At 46.2% G+C, this 14,279-nt stretch overlaps 1 protein-coding gene across 2 annotated transcripts in view; it reads right to left on the bottom strand.

Annotated features, from left to right (window-relative positions):
- LOC115132656 (vang-like protein 1) overlaps nt 1-10,364 on the bottom strand; it is a 60,796-nt gene extending 50,432 nt beyond the window's left edge. Inside the window, exon 1 of one of the 2 annotated variants that reach the window (XM_029665387.2) lies at nt 10,159-10,364. The gene's annotated coding sequence lies outside the window, so the exon portion shown is untranslated. The remainder of the gene's footprint in view (nt 1-10,158) is intronic. The other variant, XM_029665381.2, reaches the window with a different exon arrangement.
- Nucleotides 10,365-14,279: the final 3,915 nt, after the last annotated feature.

Below are 14,279 nucleotides of genomic sequence, written 5' to 3'. Positions count from 1 at the left end.
AGAGCTGGGGACAGACATACACACACACACACAGCAGGTAAACCATCAGGGCTGAGTAACAATGCATGGGGAAACAGAGAGACAAGTGAGTTGTGGCATACACTCCTACGGGGCTGGGAGAGCTGGGGACAGACATACACACACAGCAGGTAAACCATCAGGGCTGAGTAACAATGCATGGGGAAACAGAGAGACAAGTGAGTTGTGGCATACACTCCTACGGGGCTGGGAGAGCTGGGGACAGACGTACATACACACACAGCAGGTAAACCATCAGGGCTGAGTAACAATGCATGGGGAAACAGAGAGACAAGTGAGTTGTGGCATACACTCCTACGGGGCTGGGAGAGCTGGGGACAGACATACACACACACACAGCAGGTAAACCATCAGGGCTGAGTAACAATGCATGGGGAAACAGAGAGACAAGTGAGTTGTGGCATACACTCCTACGGGGCTGGGAGAGCTGGGGACAGACATACACACACAGCAGGTAAACCATCAGGGCTGAGTAACAATGCATGGGGAAACAGAGAGACAAGTGAGTTGTGGCATACACTCCTACGGGGCTGGGAGAGCTGGGGACAGACATACACACACAGCAGGTAAACCATCAGGGCTGAGTAACAATGCATGGGGAAACAGAGAGACAAGTGAGTTGTGGCATACACTCCTACGGGGCTGGGAGAGCTGGGGACAGACATACACACACACACAGCAGGTAAACCATCAGGGCTGAGTAACAATGCATGGGGAAACAGAGAGACAAGTGAGTTGTGGCATACACTCCTACGGGGCTGGGAGAGCTGGGGACAGACATACACACACACACACAGCAGGTAAACCATCAGGGCTGAGTAACAATGCATGGGGAAACAGAGAGACAAGTGAGTTGTGGCATACACTCCTACGGGGCTGGGAGAGCTGGGGACAGACATACACACACAGCAGGTAAACCATCAGGGCTGAGTAACAATGCATGGGGAAACAGAGAGACAAGTGAGTTGTGGCGTACACTCCTACGGGGCTGGGAGAGCTGGGGACAGACATACACACACACACAGCAGGTAAACCATCAGGGCTGAGTAACAATGCATGGGGAAACAGAGAGACAAGTGAGTTGTGGCATACACTCCTACGGGGCTGGGAGAGCTGGGGACAGACATACACACACAGCAGGTAAACCATCAGGGCTGAGTAACAATGCATGGGGAAACAGAGAGACAAGTGAGTTGTGGCATACACTCCTACGGGGCTGGGAGAGCTGGGGACAGACATACACACACACACAGCAGGTAAACCATCAGGGCTGAGTAACAATGCATGGGGAAACAGAGAGACAAGTGAGTTGTGGCATACACTCCTACGGGGCTGGGAGAGCTGGGGACAGACGTACATACACACACAGCAGGTAAACCATCAGGGCTGAGTAACAATGCATGGGGAAACAGAGAGACAAGTGAGTTGTGGCATACACTCCTACGGGGCTGGGAGAGCTGGGGACAGACATACACACACACACAGCAGGTAAACCATCAGGGCTGAGTAACAATGCATGGGGAAACAGAGAGACAAGTGAGTTGTGGCATACACTCCTACGGGGCTGGGAGAGCTGGGGACAGACATACACACACAGCAGGTAAACCATCAGGGCTGAGTAACAATGCATGGGGAAACAGAGAGACAAGTGAGTTGTGGCATACACTCCTACGGGGCTGGGAGAGCTGGGGACAGACATACACACACAGCAGGTAAACCATCAGGGCTGAGTAACAATGCATGGGGAAACAGATAGACAAGTGAGTTGTGGCATACACTCCTACGGGGCTGGGAGAGCTGGGGACAGACATACACACACACACAGCAGGTAAACCATCAGGGCTGAGTAACAATGCATGGGGAAACAGAGAGACAAGTGAGTTGTGGCATACACTCCTACGGGGCTGGGAGAGCTGGGGACAGACATACACACACAGCAGGTAAACCATCAGGGCTGAGTAACAATGCATGGGGAAACAGAGAGACAAGTGAGTTGTGGCATACACTCCTACGGGGCTGGGAGAGCTGGGGACAGACATACACACACACACAGCAGGTAAACCATCAGGGCTGAGTAACAATGCATGGGGAAACAGAGAGACAAGTGAGTTGTGGCATACACTCCTACGGGGCTGGGAGAGCTGGGGACAGACATACACACACACACAGCAGGTAAACCATCAGGGCTGAGTAACAATGCATGGGGAAACAGAGAGACAAGTGAGTTGTGGCATACACTCCTACGGGGCTGGGAGAGCTGGGGACAGACATACACACACAGCAGGTAAACCATCAGGGCTGAGTAACAATGCATGGGGAAACAGAGAGACAAGTGAGTTGTGGCGTACACTCCTACGGGGCTGGGAGAGCTGGGGACAGACATACACACACACACAGCAGGTAAACCATCAGGGCTGAGTAACAATGCATGGGGAAACAGAGAGACAAGTGAGTTGTGGCATACACTCCTACGGGGCTGGGAGAGCTGGGGACAGACATACACACACAGCAGGTAAACCATCAGGGCTGAGTAACAATGCATGGGGAAACAGAGAGACAAGTGAGTTGTGGCATACACTCCTACGGGGCTGGGAGAGCTGGGGACAGACATACACACACACACAGCAGGTAAACCATCAGGGCTGAGTAACAATGCATGGGGAAACAGAGAGACAAGTGAGTTGTGGCATACACTCCTACGGGGCTGGGAGAGCTGGGGACAGACATACACACACACACAGCAGGTAAACCATCAGGGCTGAGTAACAATGCATGGGGAAACAGAGAGACAAGTGAGTTGTGGCATACACTCCTACGGGGCTGGGAGAGCTGGGGACAGACATACACACACAGCAGGTAAACCATCAGGGCTGAGTAACAATGCATGGGAAACAGAGAGACAAGTGAGTTGTGGCATACACTCCTACGGGGCTGGGAGAGCTGGGGACAGACATACACACACAGCAGGTAAACCATCAGGGCTGAGTAACAATGCATGGGGAAACAGAGAGACAAGTGAGTTGTGGCATACACTCCTACGGGGCTGGGAGAGCTGGGGACAGACATACACACACACACAGCAGGTAAACCATCAGGGCTGAGTAACAATGCATGGGGAAACAGAGAGACAAGTGAGTTGTGGCATACACTCCTACGGGGCTGGGAGAGCTGGGGACAGACATACACACACAGCAGGTAAACCATCAGGGCTGAGTAACAATGCATGGGGAAACAGAGAGACAAGTGAGTTGTGGCGTACACTCCTACGGGGCTGGGAGAGCTGGGGACAGACATACACACACACACAGCAGGTAAACCATCAGGGCTGAGGCATATAGGGAGGTGAGGGGGTCGGTTCTCTGTGGCATCAGAGATGGGGCCTCGTCCAGACAGAGAGCCTTTAACAGCTGGAGGTAACGGGACAGGAAGGTGAATGGCGCCCGTTACATAAACTCACACCCATCAATGCAATAATATGGCAGAAGAGCTGATAACCCTAAGGATTCCATTTTGACCTAGAACCCTCCAATCACATTTAAAGAAGAATTCAATGAAAATGTAGCATTTCAGAAAGGAGCGTTAACATATGTTGTATTGTAACACAGGTGATAAATAATGTATACAGCACAGGAGGCTGGTGGCACCTTAGAGAGAACAGGCTCGTGGTAATGATTGGAGCGGAATCAATAGAATGGTATCAAAACCATTAAAACACATGGTTTCCAGGTGTTTGATGTCATTCCATTAACTCCATTCCAGCCATTATTATGAGCCGTCCTCCCCTCAGCAGCCTCCTGTGGTATACAGCTTGTATTGGGCCAAAATCCCTAGTGAAATCTTCAATGTAAACAAGGAGCTGAAGGAGAGAGGTTAAGGTGAACCTGGTTTAATTTACAAACATATCCCAGAAACGAGCACACTCACTGGGCAGTACACTTAAAGCATTCCATCTCCCATGACACCTTGCAGCAGAGGAAGTCCACTCTAACTGACCCAGATCTGTTGTGAAATTAACCAGAGGGCTACAGTCACCACTCTCCGTCTCCACCACAGTCACGTCCTGCTGTCCTGGCGTGTTTGGAGTTAGCAGTATAGTATGCATGTTCATTCAAACACTTTTGGAATATCACTAGTGTATCAGTATAGCTTCCGTCCCTCTCCTCACCCCTACCTGGACTCGAACCAGGGACCCTCTGCTAACATCAACAACTGCCTCCCACGAAGCATCGTTACCTATCGCTCCACAAAAGCCGCGGAAACAACTACTTCATGGTCTCGGTGCCAGTGACGACTGAAATGGCTAGCTAGTTAGCGTGCACCCCACTAACTAGCTAGCCATTTCACACCGATTACACAAGCAAAGCACACTTGTGCACACATTAACTACCGCAGCAGTCACAACGGAAGCCATGGGAAGTAGAGCGGGGCTCAAACTCTCCCTTGGGGCACACCCTCTGTTTTCATCCTGCTGCTGCTTTCATAACCACATTTGTTCCAGTCGTTTCATTGAAAAGAGCTGCTCATCCAAGATACCGCCCCGTGCCATCTTATCTGCCACTTAGAAGGGAAAACTAGAGAAATACTAGAAACTAGTGGCAGTTGAGGTGAATGTAAACAATGACCCATATAGTGTGTGTGTGTGTACATGGGGATTGAAAAAGCTAGTTCTATCAAACAAAGTCTAAATATTATTTTTTTTTTTTAAACGACAGCACTCTTGCTGACACGCTTTTAAACGTCTGAATCATCGGAGGGAATACTGAACAACATGATGACAAACCTCTCTAAAGCTGTTTTATTCTACTGAAGAGCCAGCTGCCAGCTCAGTCACTGTGCCAGTAAGGCAAACAAAATAGCTCTGGTGTGAGACAGAATGGCTGCTTTTAGACAGGTAGCACAATTATGATTTTTTTTTTAAACGAATTAACCAATCAGATCAGCACTGAAATATCTGATGTGATATGTCAAAAGACCAGGTAGGACAATCCAGACTCTGGCAAGAGTAAAGCAGGGCTAAATACAGCCTCCAGACACTCTGGCAGGGTGAGGCAAGGTTACAGACACTGTGGCTAGGATAAGGCAAGGTTACAGACACTGTGGCTAGGATAAGGCAAGGTTACAGACACTGTGGCTAGGATAAGGCAAGGCTACAGCCGCTGTGGCTAGGATAAGGCAAGGTTACAGACACTGTGGCTAGGATAAGGCAAGGTTACAGACACTGTGGCTAGGAGGTTACAGACACTGTGGCAAGGCAAGGTTACAGACACTGTGGCTAGGATAAGGCAAGGTTACAGACACTGTGGCTAGGATAAGGCAAGGTTACAGACACTGTGGCTAGGATAAGGCAAGGTTACAGACACTGTGGCTAGGATAACAGGTTACAGACACTGTGGCTAGGATACAGACAGGCTAGGATAAAGGTTACAGACACTGTGGCTAGGATAAGGCAAGGTTACAGACACTGTGGCTAGGATAAGGCAAGGCTACAGCCGCTGTGGCTAGGATAAGGCAAGGCTACAGACGCTGTGGCTAGGATAAGGCAAGGTTACAGACACTGTGGCTAGGATAAGGCAAGGCTACAGCCACTGTGGCTAGGATAAGGCAAGGCTACAGCCGCTGTGGCTAGGATAAGGCAAGGCTACAGCCACTGTGGCTAGGATAAGGCAGAGGGCCTGGGTTGAGGACTACAGATACTGCTACAGGAGCAGACAGAGCGCAGACAGAGCACAGAGTAAATAAGGCTGGTTCTGCAGACAGCATCACAGAGGTATTTCCATCTCCTGTGCTAATCCTTTAAAGAATGAGGGATGAAACAGAGATTAACAGGGTTAAATAGATGGGGGTCAGAGAGAGAAGACCACAGCCACCTTGCCAGTCACCACCTGCCCAACAGCCCAGCTAAGCGGCTTTATGTCAACGAATTTGGATGAAATGAGTTTCAATTGAAGATGTTGGTGACTGAAGGCAGCTTTGAGGGCTGTCTTCAACAGATCTATAAGGGAAACACTAATCTGGTCCCTGGTCTTTACTTATAGTGGTGCCAGTGGCCGTGCAGCACTAAAGCCTGTGCCCCCCCCCCCTCCCCACACACTACTTAGGGAAGCCATCAGGTTATCCATGGCAGCCGAAGCCAGCAGCGTTTGCCTGCCTCTGATTTGGTCTACGGCGGGACAAGCTGGCAGCGGCCCAGAGCCTGCCAATGAGAGCCTGCTTGTTTATCTTCCTCCATTCAGTCGCTCTTTTTCTTTTTACACTGAATAAACATCCTCTCACTGTGAAGGACCACACCCTCAGAGAGCCGGGAAAGAGAGGCATGGGGACTGATCTGCAGGGTAGAGAAACACACACACACACACACAGGTGTGACTCTGGGATTCATGCTTGAGGAACTGCGGGAGTGTAAATACCCACGAATGAAACGCACAGGATGACCAACATGCGGCAGCACACCATCAAAGCAAAGAAACAAGAAAACAACCATCTAACCAGCAACTCATTAACAAAGTCGCATCAAGTGCCGGCTAACCAAATCCAGACACATCCTCAAGACCTCCCACACATCCAACACATCCTTCTTCCTCCAGAGCAGGTTGTAGTAACAGTCTGTTGATAACAGAGCAAACAAAACAACAACAGACCAACACAGGAACGATAGAGTAGTCATGTAGTTCAACCCTTGTGAAAAAAACTAACATTTGTATTGCATTTTTCTTTTTTACGTAAAAGGTCATTTCTTCATTCATGGTTTCAACAGCGACAGTGAGTCCACAGATTGGTCTTGTAATTCCAACCAAGCTTCCGGCTCCAAAGACAGTAATCTAATCCCACTGTATATGACAGCCTAATTTACAGATCCTTCACTACTCACAGCCTGTAATAGGAGATGGGACTCTCTCCCAAACTGGGGAAGAGACAAACTAGACTACTGTACTTTCCCAAAAAGATTCATTCTCTCTTGTGACCGAGTCTAAGCACAAGGCTCTGCCAACTGGGACAGGTATTCACGAACAAAGGGGAGCCCTGACTGAAGCCATCTCCTGTGCTAGCCTGTGACCAGGAAGTACAGCTGTACCATGTGCCAAACAGAGCCCCTCCCACACCTCACCACAACATAAACAAAGGGCCTATTAAAAGCTCATCATCATTACCAGCCAATGATATGCCTGACCTTCATTAGCCAAGGTACTCCAGCTAGGCCATATGTATCAGAGGCAAACAGCTGTGTTGTGGTGGTGCGGATGTGAGAAACTAAGACATTTAGCTGTGATACAGAGGAGCGTTCCAATCACTGGAGGACAAAATGACAACACTGACATTTGTACAAGCAGCTCCCAACGAGACACGCCCTTCCTGCCCTGTTTCTTTCACATGAAACAATATTCATTGAGAATGCATGCACACGCATACCGGCATACACATACTGTAAACACACACACGTCCAATCATACTTCTCACTGTAAAATCTACTTGGACTCTATTAACTCCAAGCTAACACAAGCGTAATGAAAGACAAGCTGAACACGGGAGAGATGACGACTTATTAAGGTAACATGATTCATCTGAGACGCCGGAGGTATGGGGGGTGGAGGGGGTTCGACCGAGGGAAGAAACACGAGTCAGCGACTAAATGTGTTCCTCGGAATCACATGGTGATCGAGATGCTGTCCATGGAGCAAATGAACCCATTAATTGTATCCACATTCCAGAATGTCACCCTCTCTCCCGGCCATTCATTAGTGTCAAAGATGCAGAGAAGCATACGGCTCTGGTCAAAAGTAGTGTGCTATATAGGGAATATAGCGTCCTAGGGGCCCTGGTCAAAAGTACTGCACTAGAAGAGAGTGCCATTTTGGGACTCACAAGAGAGGCAGACACCGCAAGTTATTAAGGCCGAGTTCAGACAGGCTGCTCTATTCTGATCTTTTTTTCCCACTAATTGGTCTTTCGACCAATCAGATCTGAAAAATATATGTTCTGGGCCTCCCGTCTAAACAGAGCCTTAGAGCCTAAAGAGACAGCTCTCATAGCACATGAGGAGCATAACAATTAAGCTGGGATTTCTCTATATAAAATGATAAGCTCAAAAAGAGGAGAAAGCACAGCAGAATAAAAGAGCTAGATTCCAAGGTGTAGCCTGTTACTATAATGTTGCAGCAGTGTTACCGTCTGTGTTGCAGTACTTTGGCTTCCAAACATACTGGATTAAAATAAGATAAGATAAAGAACTCCCTTCTTGCTGTTGTATGTACTTTGTATGGTCGCACATTATCTAAGATTATGGTGAAAGATGTCCTCTTGGACTTTTTCCCAGGATGCAGCTGTCTCTCTGTCCTTCTGTAGCTGAGCAGAGGCACTTGATCTGCGATTACTCCTTCAAGCAATTCCCACCTGGTTTGCAATCACATCTCTCTTGATCACCGACACAAATACCACAATACTACACCTAAAGCTCTCACAGGGGCAGTATCCCTCCCCATCCATGTTGACGATCACTCACACGAGGAGCTTATGACAGTTATCATGTCATCAGCTTTAAAATATTCTCTTTGCAAACGTGAAGAGACATACAAACTGAAGCCATTTAGCCTACCAGAATGGAGAGCGCTGCAGGAACATGTCATGTTCAAATGCCACAAGGAAACTACCTATAATCACATTTCCCTGACATTAGGCTCGGTGTAAAGTTAAAAGAGATGATAATGGCTTCAGTGAATTATTCATGGTCAGATAGGAAGATACACTCACGAGTGAAAATGTAAGTATTCTCTTGTCTGAGACAAGTCAGTCATGTTGAACAACACAAAGGGAGTTTCATTGTTCAGCGTTTCCTAAGCACTACCACCAACCAACCATCCTGGTTCCTTACTGCACCTGGGGGCCGTGGAGTTTCAATAGAGCTGTATATTGGAGTCAATTCCATCTGAGCATCTAGAGAATTTATGAAGGTTAGCTACATCGTATTCACACAGTCTGCGTATTCACACAGTCTCCTATTCTTATGAAATCATCTTAAACACTGAGTAAATGTGTTGGTTTGGGTTTGTTTATTCAACACAGAGGTGTACCATCTACTGTGGTCCTTCACGGTCTGTTCAGATGAATTACCATACCGGTCTATTGTATGTTTTGGGACTGACAGTCCATAAGGTTCAGGTAGCACTACATTACATTGTTACACCTTCACTACAGCCTGGCTAACACCAAGCATGTGGTGAAGGCAAATCATGGGAATTCTACTCATTTATTCCCTACTCTACCTAATGCAAAGTGCTAGTTTTCGGATTGGACAGTCATTTTCATACAACAGCATAATCAGACTGTAGTGAAGTTATACAGTTGTTTCTCTGCCTGACCCTACCTGTAACCCAAATGGCTGACTTCCATAGGAAACTCCCTGGTCTCTGCTAGGCCTCCTGAGCCCTGCCCAGACAGTTGGTTCGATAACTAAAATATTAAAAAGAGCAAGCTAATGTTTAAGGATAAATGTTTATGAAATTAAACTGTCGGCACGCGAGTGAATGATATCAATGAACCACTGTGCAACATTGTTTCTGGAGACGCAACGCTGTCGCCGATGGTAACAAGATAAGCAGACTGAACTACAAACGAATTCGGTCAACCGTGTGCAAGAAAGTGGTTCAAAGTTAAGTCCGAACATTTGTTTGAGACTTTTGAGTTAGGTTATTATTGAAGCAATTGAATTGAACAACACGCGACTATTGTCATTCTAATTGTAACGCTTTAGAAAACATTAACTCCTGCTTTAGATGACGTTCAAGGGTTAACTTTACACTCTACATTGGCTGACTGCAGTCCTTTAGATTGAGGGAATTCTAAATCACATTTTCTCTCCACATGTAGCCTACAGCTCATGTAGCGTATTAGAAAACACAAACGGTTACTCGTAGGTTGTACTAATACAATGTAGGCCTGTCTACCTGTAAAACAAAAAAAAAACGAAGAAAAATAAGTAGTAGTGTAGATTACATGAAGCAGGAACAAGCCAACCAAACTCCCAATTTACATCGGGCTCAATCGCACTCATAAAATTCAACGAACAACTCCTCAACGTGGGATGCAGATGTTGGAATTCTGACTGTTTCGCGCACGGCTACTCACCTTCACTGGAGGTAAACCATTCCAAGAAGAGATTTCATCCAAAAATGTAAACGAAATAGTTCTCCCTTCGAGCACACGGTACAGTCAGGGACCAGCCCGGGTTCAAGCCGTTGTACAGGGGGCAGCACTTACATGATGAGAGAAAGGGAAATGTGTAGTGCGACAATGGTGCGCTAGGGGGGAATGGTGATGGCTGTGAACTGTCAAGTGATTACAGTAGGCTGTACAATGCAAATATAGTCAAATAGGATAAAACCGCAGCACCAAATGACTTGGCAAAATCTTCTTTACTTTTCTGACAGGTAGGCTACAGGTGTTTGCAATTTATTTCTGATTCAGAGTCCAGTTCACACCCACATTTCAAAGTTGTGTTTTGCGCTGACCAAACATTCAACACTTTCGGTGAGTGTCAGAAACACCGGCAGCTCGGCTCTGTTAGGGGGACATGTTACAAATGGCTGAAGTGGGACAAGTGACAGGAGAGTGCAAATAGCTTAGGGTTTGGTGCCATGGAAACCAGGGAAAGTAAAACAACATTCACCCTCCTGTCTCCGGGGGATGTTTTCAGTGAAGTGCCCAGTACATGCATTGCAAGTCATATATGTACTTAGCCTTGCCTAACTTGTATTTATTAATCCGAATATGAACATTCAAAACAAATCAAATTGTTTTGGTCACATACACATGGTTAGCAGATGCTATTGCGAGTGTAGCGAAATGCTTGTGCAATCTAGTCCCGACAGTGCAGCAATATCTAACAAGCAATATCAAACAATTCCACAACAGATAGCTAATATGCACAAATCTAAGTAAAGGAATGGAATAAGAATATTTAAATATAATTATATGGATGAGCAATGACAGAGCGGTTTAGGCTAAAATGGCTAATAGATAGTATAGAACACAGTATATACATTTACATTTAAGTCATTTAGCAGACGCTCTTATCCAGAGCGACTTACAAAAAAAAAAAAGAATACAAATACATATGAGATGAGTAATGAAAGATATGTAAACATTATTAAAGTGGCATTATTATAGTGACTGGTGATCCAGTTATTAAAGTGGCCAATGATTTCAAGTCTGTATGTAGGCAGCAACCTCTCTGTGCTAGTGATGGCTGTTTAACAGTCTGATGGCCTTGAGATAGAAGCTGTTTTTCAGTCTCTCAGTCCCAGCATTGATGCACCTGTACTGACCTCACCTTCTGGATGGTAGCAGTGTGAACAGGCAGTGGCTCGGGTGGTTGTTGTCCTTGATTATCTTTTTGGCCTTCCTGTGACATTGGGTGGTGTAGGTGTCCTGGAGGGTAGGTAGTTTGCCCCCCGTGAAGCGTTGTGCAGACCGCACCACCCTCTGGAAAGCCCTGTGTTTGTGGGTGGTGCATTCATGAGGCTTATTCCATTATATAGATTCTAGAATAATGAAATGTATCCTGTTATATAAAGTGACATCCTCTTGCTTGAGTACCATCATGGTTTATCTCATTGCAACATGAACAAAGCAGATGAGTGATTAGCATCATGTTTTATCAGTGCAGTCCATCGGACCATAGAGAGATATAGTAGGGTGCTTGGTTCCAGTCAGTGAAAGACAACAAAGAGCTCAGTGAAGCCTTAGAGCTGGCTCTTAAAGGGGAATGTAAATAATGTGTGGGGTTTTCTTCCCTCGGACCTCCAGAGCCTCTATGCTAGTCAACGTCAGATGGTGTCAACGATGTGTCAGTCTGCAAAATACCTTCAGAGCACCTCATTGGCAAGGAGTCTGCTCTGAAGACCAATCGATTCTCAACTATTTCACCTCTCCCCCACCCAGATGCGTGGAACAGGAACTACTAGGAATTGTTCCAAACGGGTTTAGTGTATTATTCATTTATAATACAAATATAAATCAAATCTAACACAACAAAGCTGCTGAGCAGGGAGATGACATCATGTGATGACATGTGTATTTTGGCCTCTTCAGCCCCCCACCCCCAAAAATACCTCCTCCCCTCAGCAGAGAATAAAGGTCATGACCGGGACATGACCCCCTGATCCTTCCTTTCTGTCCCTCCCCACTGAGGGCCATGCAAACACAGAGGCTGGGGAAAGGAGGTTTAACTGACAAGTACATAATGCCATTCTAAGGTTCAATGAATGGTGAGGTTGATAAAAGTGGATCATCAGGGTTATTTATCTGTATGTTGACAGAAACATGAGGTGAAAACAAGAAGGCATAAGACTACCAATAGGCTCCTAAAACTCACTCATCACACAGTTACATCATTTAGCAGACAGTCTTATCCAGAGCAATTTACAGGAGAAATTGGGGTTAAGTGCCCTTGCTCAAGAGTACAGACATTTTTCACCTAGTTGGTTCTGAGATTCAAACCAGCAACCTTTCAGTTATTGGCCCAAAGCTCTTAACTACTAGGCTACCTGCCGCATATTAGTCAAGGTCGATTCCTGAGACTATATGACATGTTTGGTCAATAGCCTGCATACCTCATTACAACAGAACATAAAGTTGAGCATTGGGTTTTCTCAGATTGTAAGGTTAGTGCGCCCCGCTCTGGCCATATCAGAGTAGTACAGTTTCATTACAGTATAACGTGCAGCACTGCACAAGCTGTTCCTTTCCAAAGGAGGTGCCTTTGGGACCACCTTATGTTGTTGTTTTTAAAATATATTGGGGTTTGAGATAATGTTTTATGTTGGCATGGATAGATAAATAGCATGACCTTTAGAATAGAATAGTTTAGGTTTTACTTTAGTTTTATACTTTGATAATCAACACATGAAACATTTTGTGTCATATTTTGCAGTATCAAATCAAATCAAATCAAATGTATTTATATAACCCTTCGTACATCAGCTGATATCTCAAAGTGCTGTACAGAAACCCAGCCTAAAACCCCAAACAGCAAGCAATGCAGGTGTAGAAGCACGGTGGCTAGGAAAAACTCCCTAGAAAGGCCAAAACCTAGGAAGAAACCTAGAGAGGAACCAGGCTATGTGGGGTGGCCAGTCCTCATCTGGCTGTGCCAGGTGGAGATTATAACAGAACATGGCCAAGATGTTCAAATGTTCATAAATGACCAGCATGGTCCAATAATAATAAGGCAGAAGAGTTGAAACTGGAGCAGCAGCACGGCCAGGTGGACTGGGGACAGCAAGGAGTCATCATTTCAGGTAGTCCTGAGGCATGGTCCTCCGAGAGAGAGAAAGAAAGAAAGAGAGAAAGAGAGAATTAGAGAGAGCACACTTAAATTCACACAGGACACCGAATAGGACAGGAGAAGTACTCCAGATATAACAAACTGACCCTAGCCCCCGACACATAAACTACTGCAGCATAAATACTGGAGGCTGAGACAGGAGGGGTCAGGAGACACTGTGGCCCCATCCGAGGACACCCCCAGACAGGGCCAAACAAGAAGGATATAACCCCACCCACTTTGCCAAAGCACAGCCCCCACACCACTAGAGGGATATCTTCAACCACCAACTTACCATCCTGAGACAAGGCTGAGTATAGCCCACAAAGATCTCTGCCACGGCACAACCCAAGGGGGGGGGGGGGGGGGGGCAGACAGGAAGATCACATCAGTGATTATTTTTGCATTTAAAAAAAAATTGCCTGCCGGCCATCTTCAGCAAATTCTAAACACTGGCTAACAGCAACAAGAACAAACTATATTCGCAATTTATTATCATTGCAAGTTTGCGGACAACATTTTCTTGATTTTCTCAACTAAGCATGAATTAATTAAATAGGACAGCATAAGTTGACAAAAGAGACCCCTCACCAATCAATCATTTTGAGTGAAAGCAGTTCATCTGATTAGACAGTACTATGGATGTGTGAGACAAGCACTCGCATTTAACTAGGCACGCGTGTAGTGTGAGTCACAGCACCCACTATCATATTTAGCTTTTATTCAAGAAGGTAAGTGTCGAGTGCAGATGGTCTCTATTGAGCATGCAAGGTGGGCCCATGAGATCATTAAATTTAGTGTCCGGAAGATGGATGGATGCCTCTCCGAAGACACACAGTTTATGAGTTTAGGGATTTTGGTAAAAAGAAAAAAGAGAAATGAAGGCATGTAAAATGAAGACGAAGTGAAAAGAGATGCAGTT

Source organism: Oncorhynchus nerka, linkage group LG2 (genome assembly GCF_034236695.1).
Source record: "Oncorhynchus nerka isolate Pitt River linkage group LG2, Oner_Uvic_2.0, whole genome shotgun sequence".
NCBI lineage: Eukaryota > Metazoa > Chordata > Actinopteri > Salmoniformes > Salmonidae > Oncorhynchus > Oncorhynchus nerka.
Note: the sequence above shows the minus strand (reverse complement) of the source record. Positions and strands in the feature narration are given on the sequence as shown.